At 38.3% G+C, this 11,023-nt stretch overlaps 3 non-coding genes across 3 annotated transcripts; 2 read left to right on the top strand and 1 right to left on the bottom strand.

The window, feature by feature from the left end:
• Positions 1-1,030: 1,030 nt before the first annotated feature.
• trnai-aau (transfer RNA isoleucine (anticodon AAU)) lies at positions 1,031-1,104 on the bottom strand. The gene has a single exon. It is a non-coding gene; the product is annotated as a tRNA-Ile (tRNA).
• Positions 1,105-1,306: 202 nt separating this feature from the next.
• trnap-ugg (transfer RNA proline (anticodon UGG)) lies at positions 1,307-1,378 on the top strand. Its single transcript has one exon. It is a non-coding gene; the product is annotated as a tRNA-Pro (tRNA).
• An 802-nt stretch (positions 1,379-2,180) lies between these two features.
• Positions 2,181-2,252, top strand: trnag-ucc (transfer RNA glycine (anticodon UCC)). The gene has a single exon. It is a non-coding gene; the product is annotated as a tRNA-Gly (tRNA).
• The last annotated feature ends 8,771 nt before the right edge of the window (positions 2,253-11,023 follow it).

Genomic DNA, 11,023 nt, shown 5'->3' with positions numbered 1-11,023 from the left:
CAATAGAGCACGCTTTTCACTTACTGAAGACAAAGCTGATGGCAGAAAGACCCACAAACAAGCAGCAACTGAAGGCAGCTGAAGTAAAAGCCTGGCAAAGCATATCAAGTTGGGAAACTCAGCACTTGATGATGTCCATGGGGTCCAGACTGCAGGCAATTATTGACTGCAAAGGATTTGCCTCCAAGTATTAAAAATAATCCTAATATTTATGGTTGTTGGTTTGTTCAATTACTTTTGAGCCTGTGAAAATGGAGGGGCTAGGTAAAAATGGCTGTAATTCTGAAACAGTTAATGCAATATTTTTTTAAACCCCTTTAAAAAAAACATTTTTTAAACCCCTATGGACTAATAAAAGTTTCTATAATGGTTTATTTCTATACTGGAAAAAATACTGATGTTTTTGCAGAAGCACATTTTTATTAATGCCATTACTAATGGGGTGCCCTTGCCAAATTCTGTGCATGCACACTGTATAATGTTTATACTGTAGTTAGAGTTAATTTTAAACCATGGATAAATTTAGATTTGAGTGTGATCTGGAAAACAATCAATCTAAGACTTTATTGCAGAATCATGTATAGGGAAGGGAAGGAAATATCTAATAAAGGTAGCAAGGCTGACTCTTCATGGATGTGACAGGGAGGTGAAAATCCCAAAAGATGTTTATAAATAAATGTTTCCAGTATGATGTAGGGCCTGCCTGTGTCCTGAGGACCAATGTGAAACTTAACATGACTGCTTCAATGCCATAAGTAAAGCAAGCAACTTTTTTCTCCTGTTTACTCAGGACCTTATTGTTTTTACTTTGCTCTCAATCATGCTTATTCTGTCAAACCTTTATGCATCTTTTAAGTGGGGTGATGTGATTGTGACTATGTTTAGTAAGTCTGAACTGTATGTACTGCCTTTTACGTCCTTAAATCATGCAATGCTTGTATTTTATATTTCATGTGTACATGTGATTACTGGTAGCGTCAACAAGCGGGGGGTGGGGGGGAGCAAAGGTAATGCAATAGAAAACATACGTTGGCCCGTACGGGGATCGAACCCGCGACCTTGGCGTTATTAGCACCACGCTCTAACCAACTGAGCTAACCGGCCTGTTGATTGGAGTAGTACATGTACATATATGTACATGTGAACGATTACATATGTAATTTTGATACTACCGTATAACTGGCACTGTAAAGGAATTCAAACCGCGGTTGTAAATCCTTAAAGAGATGTAACCTAATATGTAAGAAATTCGGCAGGATTTTGCAATGATAAACCCTTTAAAGAAACAAACGAGCCTTATAGCTATGGCTCGTTGGTCTAGGGGTATGATTCTCGCTTTGGGTGCGAGAGGTCCCGGGTTCAAATCCCGGACGAGCCCGATACGTTTTACTGTGTTACTGGAAAATCCACAAGCTTCAAAAGTGCTAGAAAGAAATTGAGCTCTGTGATTAAAACTGACTCGCAAAACAGCCTCAGTTCTTTGGCATGTTGTCCACAAAGTGTTGAAAACGTTGCTGTGAGATTCTGGTCCATGTTGTCGTGATGGCAACCACTAATATAATTAAGACTGACAGCAGAAGCAACCAATCACACCAAATAACCGACTGACTCCCAACAATCAAATTAATCCATGCGGTGAAGGGATACGCAAAACTCATGTAACATGTTACTGTCACTTCCACATGCTCAAAGCACAAAAACATAAGATTTAATGAGGACTTATAGTGCTTATCTGTGTTACTACGTTCTTTCTCTCCTCTGTTTACACAGTCATCGTTTCTTATTTGCTGCTGAGTGACAACTGACAGAAAATACTACAGAGATGATCCTAGCAAGAATGAAAGAGTTATGGATGAGTGTCCAAAGAGAAAACCTCGTGGAATCCATAGAGCTTATATGCGTGATGACAGCAGTGGTGAGGTGGAAGGAGTTTTTGCTTGCCTGTCAGAAGTGGCTGAGAATAATGCAGCAGTGAGCAGGAAGAGGATTTCACTTGCAGCTTTGCAGGAGCTAAAGAGGACATGTGATGAATGAGGTTTAATACACATGGGTAGGCTAACAGGTTAAAAATAAATAACTTAAAATAAACATAAAAATATATTTTAAATAATACAAAGCACACCGTTTTTCTGACGCTTAGCATTTTCGTCTTCTGAAGTCAGTCCGAGTTTGGTTTCTGTGCGTTGGTGGTATAGTGGTTAGCATAGCTGCCTTCCAAGCAGTTGACCCGGGTTCGATTCCCGGCCAACGCAGTTCCTCTTTTTCGACCCAAACTAAAACAACATCTCGGGAGAAATTATTTTTACTCCACCAGAGTGGAGTCGCCAATATTATAATTATCCTTGGGGTAATGCCATTTGCACGATGTTTTAAAAAAATCTGGCCAATGGGTTGTTCTCCGACTGAAGCTAAGATATGGATGAAGCCCCCACAACAGTAGCAATTACAAATCAGCATTTCCAGGTGTGCAGTATCTTAACAGGAAAATCTGTCAGATTTAGAAATGAATCAATTTACTGTGGTTTTATATTAATCATTCACATGAATGAGTTTCATAATAATCATTAACATCAGCTGTGAAAAAGGTGGTGTAAATAAATCTGTTTAAGCTTTAGCCAAGCCAGTTTAACTTACCGAAGTATTAGCTTTAGGCTAACTCAAAACCTAAATAAAAAAATTCTGAATATACAGTCAATCCTAACTCTAATATACAATAAGGCCAAAAGTTTATGACACACGACCATCACATCCATATGTGGACCTTCCTCAAATTGTTTCCATGATGTCAGAAACACAGAATTTTATAAGATGTTTACTTTTTTTTGTATGCTGTAGCATTACAATTTCCCTTCACTGGAACTAAGAGGCCCAGACAATGCCCCTGTGCACAAAGCGAGATCCATGAAGACACAGTGTGCCAAGGTTGGTGTGGAAGAAGTCAAGTGGCCTCAACCTCAACCCCACTGAAGAACCTCTGGATGAACTGAAATACAGACTGCAGCCTAGTCCTCCTCGCCCGACATCACTACCTGACATCACTGAATGAGCACAAATCCCCACAGCCACGCTCCAAAATCTAGTGGAAAGCCTTCCCAGAAGAGTGGAGGTTATTATAACAGCAAAGGGGGACTACATCTGGAATGGGATGTTCAAAATGCACATACTGGGGCTAGGGTCAAGTGTCCACAAACTTTTGGCCATATAGTGTACAATATTTCGATCATTTGTAGAATCTACACATGACACTATATTTTCAGTACTGGCTAAATTGTTGCAAATGCTATAATGGGTTTCTCAAACCAGTCCAGGGACTCATTTTATTATAGATTTCAGGGAACCCCTCATTATTATTTCATGAACATAATCCAACTATTTAAATAATAGGTTTATTATTTAAATGTGTAAAACAATATTCTGTTTATCGAGTATACTATTTATTATTTTGGTACACTAGAGCTTTTTATTCCTGTACTTTCCACCCTTAGAACACATTAAGCTGACATTATTAGCCTACAGGCCTGCTTGTTTTTGAGCATCAAACAGAACTATAAGAGCCCAATAAAAAAAATATAATAACCTTGATAATGGTGAATTGTGATTTCCTGTAACAAAACAACAACAACAACAACAACAAAATATATAAAAGAAAATAATCCAATAAATTGCAGTAATGGATATACATTGTATAGCGGCCATTACATCTTCATTAATTCTTCATTAATTCATTTTATTCTAAATAGGAAACAATAATTTAGCAGTGTTTTAACTGCGACTAGGCCTAAATATTTAGTACCAGGAGGCCAAACTCCGGTCTGTGCACTTCTGACAGAGTTTACTCACTCACACACACCTATACAGTCTTCCTATTTCCTTCTCAGTGCTGCCTTTTGTATTATTTATTTATTTTTTGCTCTCACATAAGCTTAAAGGCATAATCATGGCACAATTAAGATAATTTCAGCACGAGAGCTGGTGGGTAGAGAACTAATTTTCACGCCTCCTAATCGAGGAGGCCTGTCAGATGAAGATAGAGAGATGATTTGAAGGAAATTGTCTTGGCTGAGCCTTTGGAGTGTGAAGCCCAGGTGGCTGCAGGTATCTGCTCGCCCGTGAGCAAATTTGGGTTTGATTTGCCACACTGGTGAGATGACTGGAATGGCAGACTTTCCTCTGTGCTTGTCTCTTGAGGGGGGATTTTTCAATTTATTATCAACTTTTACTTGCCTTCCACAGCTGCCGTGCTCCTGGACGAGAAACTCTAGGCTTATCCTCACACTTACAACCTCCACTCTTTGCCTTCTCTCTGTCAACTTGAGACTCATCCATTTATTTGTACCACATATCCACATCTGTCAGATCGTGATAGGAAATCAAATAGGATAAAGAACATTTAAAACCAGATCAGGAACTGTCAAATGCAGGCCAGTTCTTCAGACCATAATGTGTTCCTCTTTCTTTGTCTTTGCTGTTTTAGTGATCTATTGCTTCTGAATGGCTTTAGTTAGTTATATAATTTTGTTGTGTAAATAAGCTAAACTAATATGTTAACAGGCAAATTAATATGAAGGTTTTATCAATACATGATGCATATCTGCAACAATTGTTGTTAAATAAATCTTAAATAAGGAACTGAGCTGTGTTGGTTATTTTTGATCTGGGTTTTAAATGATTTTACACACGATTTCCTTGTATTAGACTAGTATGTCTTGGGAGACAGTAAAAGAGTAGACAATTCTTTAATTTTAACTGTAAATTATAATTGGCCTATTATAAATACAATGATTTTACTCTAAATTGCAACCCAGTAGTTCTGTAGTATTGCTTAGATTCAACCACTAGATGGCACCACACCATCAATATGCTTTAATTCCCCATTTTCATATAGCTTCTATAGGCAGCTGTATGTCTATTATATTATAAATTGTTATTTATTGTGTTTTAATTAATATGGTGGGGACAAACAGTATGTTCTTGGGATTTACATATATATATATATATATATATATATATATATATATATATATATATATAGTGTAAATCCGAAGAATATACTGTTTGTCCCCACCATATTAATTAAATATATATATATATATATATATATATATATATATAATTAATATATATATATATATAATCCCATGTTTGTATTTCTTGGAATCCCTACCTATTAAGGTGAAGCTTAATTTATCATTAACATACTCAGGATATATGCAATATTAAAACAGCATTACTGATTTGAGCCTAAATTAAACCTTACATATCTACAACATCAACAACTGTATTGTGTAATTATTTAAACATTTTAAAAGAATGATCAGGCTGGAATCTGCTGGTGCAAACAAACCCAGGATGACACAAAGAATAATCTATTCACCAATCATCCTTATTTACTGCGTGGTCATCTTTTAGAACACTGGAAGTCTTTTAGAAAGATCTCTCAATGCCATAGCTTTCATACGTTTATCGTGAGCAGTGCCTCTGTAATGTGCTTTGAATTTCAGATTGTAATGACGCAGAGTGAAAATGGCGAGCAGAGTCAATGAAGAGCGAAGCTGCAGTATCTGCTGTATCTAGCTGCATGGACAAAGCTTAATCATATGAAAGAGAAAACCTATTTAAGAAGTGAGTCACTCTTCAGGAGATGAGTTTGCGAATACAATGTCCTCTGACGGAGGCCCGGAAGAAGGCTTAATCATTTGAAATGCCACTGAAATTAAAAGGCCCTGAACAATAATTATCCTTCTCGCTTGTTGCCCAGCCACGCTCCACATGACTTGACCTTCGGTTACGGAGGGCACGTTGGGTGTGTGCTGGCAATCACAACAGCACCATGCTCCTACTCTCTTCTCCCCTGCTCCTTAATTGATACTCTGCATTTCTTTCATCCCAGCCCTCCTGGGTTTCACCTTTTTCCTAGAGAAAAACCTGACAGTGATATTTCAATCTGAGCACCTCAAGTGTGTTAAATCTTTCACTTTCATGCATTCAGTTCCTGTCATTTTCTCACTCAAATACACGCTCAGAGTGTTTCAGTCTCAGGAGTGTATGGTAATAATCAAAGAATGTTTGGCCTTGATTTTGGATGGGCTTTCAGAGGATTTTTTTTTCTTTCCCCTGCTGATAATTGCTTACAGCAAACTTGCAGGTGCATTTAATGCAGAACTGTTTGCAAGGTGACTAGCAGTTCTTGAACATTAAATGCATACCTTTTACGCTCATGTGTGAGCTGATTTTTTTTTCCTCATGTCTTTTGTGATGTGAGATAACAGGTTTTGTCTGTGAGCTGCTGTTTTTCTGTCTCTGTTTTGGCCTGGTGTGCTGTGCTTCACTGAGCTGTGACACAGGAGTGTGATTCAGAGCCAAAGTGTGTGATGAAACTTTAAACACGCTGTTGTCGTGCACATTGTACCTTTTGCTTCCAGCTGTTTCTTGGTGAGAGACCCTCAAACAACAGTTCTGTGCATGATGTTAGGTAAAGAGATAAACTCCAGCACGTGTAAACATACTGAGGACATGTTTGATGATTTACAACCTCACCTACACCTGCTCTGTTCACTGCAATCAAAGTTTCAGTTTCTTGTGGAGTAAGCAGTTAGAGGTTATTTTTATTCATTCATCTTTAGTAAGCGTTTTATCCTGGGCTGGGTTACGGTGGATCAGGAGCATCCGGGACCCTGGATGGGCTGCTAGTCCATCACAGGGCACCATGCACACACATATTCACACACTTGTAGGGGTCATTTAGAGTAGACAGTGCACCTAGAAACATGACTTTTGACAGTGAGAGGAAATCCATGCGAACACAGGGAGAATGTGAGAAACTCCACACAGACAGTAACCTGAATTCAGGATGGAAATGGGGACCCTATGCTGCTGTGCTGCCCAGTTAGAGGTTGTATTTAAAAATACATTTATAAACACATTTGATCAGTTAAGACTAGGGACTGACCCAATATCTTTTAGTTAATTAATTTACATGTTAGTCTATAATGGTGTTCTTGCTCCTACATAAATAATCTCTTGCTCATACAGTAATGATCTCTTAGAATCTATGCCAAGTATTAATATTCTCAATCTGTATTCTCCTAATAGCACCTGGTCCTGTCACTGGGCTACAGTTGAGGAATAACCTGCACAGCAGATATTAGGGCCAATGTCATACCCTTTACTCATGCCTTTCAGCTTGAATGATGAAAGAATAGCCATTTTGGTCGTGTTCACTCTCTCGCTCTGAGATAGGACATATAACTCGTGACGCTCCACAGTCCTGCTCTAAGATCCATGGTAAACGGTTGTGAAATAGCTGGAGAAAAGGGGATTTGGCGAGATGGACCAGCACAATGACGTTGTCTCGAATACAGCCCCTCAAGTCGCCTGACTTTGGTCAAAAGCCCTTCAGTATTTCCTGTCAAACGGAGCAATTTTTTTCTTTACTTCTCCTTAAGTGTCTAGACAGTGCTTTTCTTGCTCCGCTGGTTCCCTTGGACAGAGACCAAATCTCCACTCTCGGAGGTGATAAGAGCTGTTTTATCGGTTGAGGCGAGTGTCACTCAGGTGGGATATGTGAGGATGTGAGGGCCCATCCTCTCGCTTCTTGATGGGAGAGTAACCTTGACCAAAGCTCACAAACACCGTACACTACATGGCATATATGACACATTAGCGCATTACCTGAACACAAAGCTGTGGGTCAACAATTTGTTGAGGAATGTTTGCTTTTACATCTCAACCCTTAGCTTCTGTTCAGGTCAAAATGAGTGAAACAAGAGATGAAATTATTTTACAATAGAATATTTTCTAATAAACTAAATTTATATTACAGACAGAAGTGAAATATTTATCATGCCTTTGTGAATCTCAAACAAAATGCTGCCTATAATAAATATAAGATCATTAATCCTTTTTTTTTTTTTTAAGTATATTTACTAGTTTTAGGCTTAAATATTTCTTGCTTCTTTCTAGAAATAAATGCTTGAAATAAGCAAAATCTGCCAATAGAATAAGACAATTTCAATATTGAAATGGTTACAAATTTTTAGAATTTGCCTATATTCAAGATATTCTTTACTTGTTAGGATATCATTTTTTGCAGTGCTGTGCCATCTCCTCTGTCTGTTATTTACACTTCCAAACACCTGCCATCAGAACCCATATTCTTCACTCATCAGACATTCTGATGGTAGTTTTTAGTATAACAAAGGGAAAGGAAACAGGAGAACTGGCTACAACAAAAATATAGATGGTTGAAATGGAGGAATATAGATCACAGATCACTTATGCATTGGCAGGCCCACTCATAGCAGATTACATATAAGTAATCAATGAAATACTATGGGATGTCCTATTTTTGGAATGGACAATTGTTTTGGCTTCATATCAGGCTGCATCACACCCCCTCAGTGTTGATTCATTTCCTATAACAGCACTGCTTACTCATATGTAGGCTGCTATGGATAATCTTTTCCATATGCTCTCTGGTATTGTTAGTCCACTATTTTCTTTGGAAAGCTGTAGTCAGTGTTGCAAGTCATCTTACACTTGGCAATCCCAATTCCAGATTTCATATTAGAAAAATTAGCCACTTTTAGCCCATGTTTAACAATTTTCTATGCTAATCCGCTGGTGAGCGCTGCTATAGCACTAGCCACTTCTCGCTGGTTGCTTGCTTACATTATTAGCTTGTTGCAGAATTCAAACCATTCTCAAAGGTTCCTGCTCAAATATCCAATAATGGATGTTCTGGAATTTGAGCTCACCACCCACCCATCAATTTCAGAACCTCATCCATCTGAAATGTTGTGCATTTAAGAGTAGTTTGTGTTATGATTTTGGTTCTTAAAAGCTAATATTTTTTCTTTATTCCAGACCAACCACACTTGGTTTTTATTTACATAGTTAGTGTTATTCCTCTGTACAGTTTGAAGGAAAAAAAGTGGTATCTGACTCCCACACAGAAAAGTTTCTATGCTGTGCAAAATACCTCAGCAAACATTGTGTGACAGTCACAAAGCCACTCTCTTTCCTCTTCACCGTTACAATGAAGTACACCAGAGATAGAGGTTATCCATTGAGGTCTGACAGCACCTATATTCCCTTGGTACAGGGCACTAGGGTAATGCACCACACATTCACACCATTCACAGCTTTATGTCTATCTTCACGGAATATTGTCTGTCTTGAAAAAGTCTCAGGTCCCTGAAGTAAAAATCAATCCACGAATTGTGCAGTGTGTCCCTTGTTTGGAATCTATTGTGACTTTATTCCCAAGCTGGCTAACACAAGAATGGCCCCATTCTTCTGGGCATAGTGGATCCACAATATTGACTACTGGTCCTTAATTCGTTTCTATGCTAGCTAACTCTCCAGCTCCAAGTAATTCAGGCTCCTTTCTCTCCACTCTGAATGGAGCACTTGCGTTGTGAAGCAGAAGGGGATTTAATAGATGTGGATGATTTATTCAAGGGAAAGCAACAGGACGCAAGCATATGAGATGCATGGCACTATTCTTTCTTGAAGGACACACACTCGTTTTCAGGCTACACTACAAGAGCAGAGTCTATAGCGGATTCAATACATTCACTTTTCTTTTGTTTTCTTGTGCTTGTCTCGTTGTCATACACAAACTGAACTGATATGTTTTGTCTAGGAAATTTTATCTGAGAAATAAAAGGAGGCCAACATGTCATTTATATTGCACAATGGTGTTATGTTTCTGTGCCCAGAGTTCTTTCTGAATTCAGCAATAACTGGGTTTTTTTTTTTGAGTGTCAGTAGAAACTGTCAGACTTCGTCCTGGATTAGGAGCTGCATCCAGCAGACATGTGTCCTTTTTGGTAGATTTTTTTATCAGGATGAAATATAATTTTTATCTCAGTTCATTCAGAATGACAGTTCTTCAAAATCACTGCACACCAAGGGATATTCATTACTTTTTGTAGACCCGCCTGGGTAACCCGTCAGGTTTTCATCTCCTCTCATCTCTCATCTATTTCACTCTCCCACAAAGTCCATTTTTTCCCTGGCAATTTTCCCTGCTTTACTTTGCTATGACCTTCCACTGTAAATTGCTTGGCTTGTGTTATTCACAGCTTGAGATTTACCTGGAACAGTATTTCTTCTGTGGATTTCCTGCACTCTTAGGTGCCCAATAACTCGTGCTGATAAAGCCAGTACATTCGGCCTGGCTCACTTAGTCTTGCTCTCTGCATGTTTGGGCCCAGTGAACATTTGTTAGGGTTTATTGTTAACAGCAAAATCAAATTTGTTATCTAATGCATCAGTAGCGATAACTGACAAGATGAAAGGAACAGGTATTTGTAACTATTAACAACCATTTCCCCTTAACAGGGTGCTAGATGTAATTGAATAATTTGAGGAAATTTTGAATTTTATAGAATTTATTCTATGACATTCATAGAATAAGTAGAATTATTCTATTATAAACAAATATAATTTGAATTTCAGTATGAAATTAGCATTAATATGTGATAATTTATTGGGATATTTTCATTGAGTCACCATGTCTACTCATCATTGGTTGTCTCTGCTTTTATTTTTTTTCTGTCTTTGGTTAAGCTCTGGATTTCTCTCTAAAGATCCTTATTGAATCTCCACTGAATAGAATGAGCATTAAAGTGATCATGCTATGCTGAACCTCCTGGCTCTTCTCAAATCACTCAGGAAATGGACACCCATTCTCTTGTTTTGACCCCAGCACAACAGAGACAAAAGCTGATGCTCTTAATTTGCAGGTAAGCCTTTCTACAGTGTTACTGTAGCCTTCATTTAACTGACAGAGTGACTCGTAGCTTTTGCCAGGGCTCATTTTGGGGACATAATGGTGTCTGGCGCTCTCTCCGAGCCCATTGTGGAGAACAGGGAGACGTCGCGATCATTTAGAGAAAACCCCTAAAAATGTCCCAGAGGGCTTTAATCTTTCTTCATTATTTCTCCATTATGGATAAATGCTCTCAGAAGGCCTCTCTCCGGTTATAAATGAAACACTTTGACTCTTTCTTCATTC

Source organism: Pangasianodon hypophthalmus, chromosome 2 (assembly GCF_027358585.1).
Source record: "Pangasianodon hypophthalmus isolate fPanHyp1 chromosome 2, fPanHyp1.pri, whole genome shotgun sequence".
Taxonomy (NCBI): domain Eukaryota; kingdom Metazoa; phylum Chordata; class Actinopteri; order Siluriformes; family Pangasiidae; genus Pangasianodon; species Pangasianodon hypophthalmus.
Note: the sequence above shows the minus strand (reverse complement) of the source record. Positions and strands in the feature narration are given on the sequence as shown.